Consider the following 3213-nt stretch of genomic DNA (forward strand, 5'->3'; position numbering starts at 1 on the left):
TTCTCTTAGTTTCCGCGACTTGCGTCTTCTCTCTCTGGGCTCACTTCCTGGCTGGTCTGGGCGGCTCCGGAAGGTAAAGTCCATCCAGTGCCGGCAGCGCCCATGTTCATATCTCCCATCCGGACCTCTGCCCTGAAACCACATGCTTTATCTGACTCCATTTGGAGGTCGAAAGTCTTTTTTTAAAGATTGCCCCTGAGCTAACATCTGTTGCCTGTCTTCTTCTTCTTCTTTTTTCCTTCTTCTCCCCAAAGCCCCCCAGTACATAGTTGTATATTCTAGTTGCAGGTCCTTCTGGCTGTGCTGTGTGGGCCGCCGCCTCAGCATGGCTTGATGAGTGGTGCTAGGTCGGCAACCAGGATCCAAACCAGCGAAACCCTGGGCCACCGAAGCAGAGCGCGTGGACTTAACCACTCGGTCACAGGCTGGCCCCTGGAAGTCTTCTCGGACCTGACTGGTCCAAAACTCAACTCTGAATGTTAGCTCCTCCTAACTTGCTTCTCTTCCCCAGCATCCCCATTTGTGTACCGGCTGCTCTGGCCAAAAGCCCTGGAGTCATCCTTGACTCCTCTCTGCCTCATACCCCACATCCAGCCCCACATCTAGCCCCCTGGGGAATTCTCTTGACTCGACCTTTACAACTTGTCCTGGACCTGGCCGCTCTCACCACTGCACTGTGACCACCTGTCATTTCCTGGGACCAGTAGGAGCCTCCTCAAGTTCTCTCTTGCACTTGCTGCCCTCGCCTGCTCAAACCCTCCAGGGCCTTCCCTCCTCCTCGGAACAAAACCAAAGCCCTGACTTTCCCTAAAGCTTGACAAGATCGGCACCACCACCGGCCCTGCCCCGACTCCCTGGCCTCATCTCCCATCCTCCCCTCACTCACTCTGCCCATCCACACAGGTCTCCCAGCCTTGTTTTCAACACTTCCCTGGCCTCTCTATCTAAAACAGCACCTTCCTCTATTCTTCATTATCCTTTTACCCTGTTTTATTGTTTTTCACAGCACTTGTTGCTTCCACTTCATTTTATCATTTATTTATGTGTTTGTTTATGCTCTATCTTTTCCCAACTGGAAGGTAAGCTCCATGAGCGTTGATTCTTGCCCATATTTTCATCGCGTGTCACCTGTCTAGAATAGTGGCAGGCCCAGACTAGGCCCTCACATTTTATTTTATGGATGGATAGATAGATGGATGAGTAGATGAATGGATCGACTGATGGATGAATGGACGGATCAATGAATGAATGGATGGATGGATGAATGGATCAATTGATGGATGAATGGACGGATCAATGAATGAATGGATAAGTGGATGGAGGGATATTCATGATCCCACAGGACAGCACCCATAGGGCAAAACACAAAACGCACCAACATCTCTTCCATCTGAATAAAATGTTACATTTTCCTAAAATCCACTCATTTCCATCCCCAGTTTTCATGCTCTGGGAAGAGATGAATGAGTGGCACATGATCTGAAGGCTGTCTGAACCCTCTGGCTTCCTTGGGTGGCATCTGCAGCCCATCCCTTCTCCTCGGGTGTCTGGGGGAAGAATTCTCTTTAGCCTAAGGATGCTAGAAGGTTCCTCTGGTCTTGGCTGAGCTGGGGAGGCAGCAGCCAGATTGGCGGGGCTGACTCGGATGGTTGGGGAGGATCGTTGACAGAGGCTGGAGATCAGAGAACATCTCGTCAGGTGAAGCTTCAAAAGGACAGAGGACACAGGAGGTGGGCAGCTTTGGCCTCTGGGGCCTGCTCCCTCTTCGCTGACTGTAGGAATGTGGCTGGTCATCCTGATATATCTCTACTCCCACCTCTGTCATTATCCTTCCCTGTTGGACACATTCTGTTTTTGAGCTCAGAACGCCCCAAATATTGTTTTTAAGGTTTTTGCGTGCCTGGGGGACGTGCAGTACCATCTGCCCTATTTCGGAGTTGGCTGTGTCCACACCTTGCTTATCCACCTCCAACCCGGGAGTTTCTTAAGGCCAAGGCCAGCTCCGAGGCACCCACATGCCTGCCCCTTAGCTGTGTGGCTAGAGGTTGTGTGTGCTGCCTGAGGGTGCCCAGACTGTGGGGGCAAGAGGTAATCTCTGAGTGGTCTGGGCTGGCGATCAGGACCAGCCAGAGGCAGGGCCCTGGACATCAACTGACCCTGAACGAAGATTTGCATTAATTGACTTAATCCTCTCAGCAGACCTGCCAGGCAGATGCTAACATCCTCCTCTCTTCACAGAAGGGGAAACTGAGGCTCTGCCCACTCTGCTAGTGCGTGGTGGAGCCTGGATTTTCTCCAGGCCTGTCTGGCTCCAAAGCCAGTGCTCTCTCCACTGGAGTGGGTGCCTATAGTGTACGTAAATCTTTCTAGAACAATGCAGGGGTCATTAACTGAATGAAAGGAAGGACGAAAGAATCTCGAGGTCAATGCAGGTGGCCTCCCATTCCAGGACGTGGCCTTCCTGGGGCACGTGTTGTAACAAGGAAGTTTCCCAACCCTACTCCACCCAGGGTCTAGGGTGTAAGGAGCAATGATGGTGGAGTCACCTGCCTGGAGGAGGCAGCCTAGGCTGGAGCCCCTCCATCCCAGCTGCATCCCAGCCTGAGGTTGTGTCCAGCAGGCTTCTGTGGAAAGGTTGTGCCAGTAAAGGAGTGTTCCAGAGCACCCCCCACCACCTCGGGTGGCGAACCTCAGGATGGGTGGTGAGGGGACCTGGGGCAGGGGCTGCAAGGGAGCCTGAAGCTGGTAGGGAAGGGACATCTGAGGAGCGAACCCGGGAGCAGCCGCAAATGGTCAGAGCAGAGTGGGGGCTTGGCCGTGGGCTGAGGGTCAGCTGGGGCCACAGGGCTGCCTGCTTCTGCCCCAGCAAAGGCCTCCAAATGTGAGAGCTGTCGGAGCAGCCCAGGGGTGCTGTCTTGGACTTTCCTGGGGAGAGGCTGAAACGGGGTCAACCCCATAGTCAGAGGCCAGTGTCAGAGGTCAGTCAGACACTTCAGGTTTGCTGGGGCCAATGGGGAAGCAGGGTGTTTTCTGGGCCTGGGTCCCTAGAGCTCAGCCACAAGGTCCCATTGCCAAGTTCAGATCCTGGTGCGAGTCCTCCCCCCAGACACCTGAGCTCGGATCCCATAGTGCTGCCGACGGAGGCGGGTGGGAAGCTGTGGAAGGTGGAGCTCATGGAGGACATGTAGGCGTCCATGGAGGGGAAGATGGGTC

Source organism: Equus przewalskii, chromosome 2, assembly GCF_037783145.1.
Source record: "Equus przewalskii isolate Varuska chromosome 2, EquPr2, whole genome shotgun sequence".
Classification (NCBI taxonomy): Eukaryota; Metazoa; Chordata; class Mammalia; order Perissodactyla; family Equidae; genus Equus; species Equus przewalskii.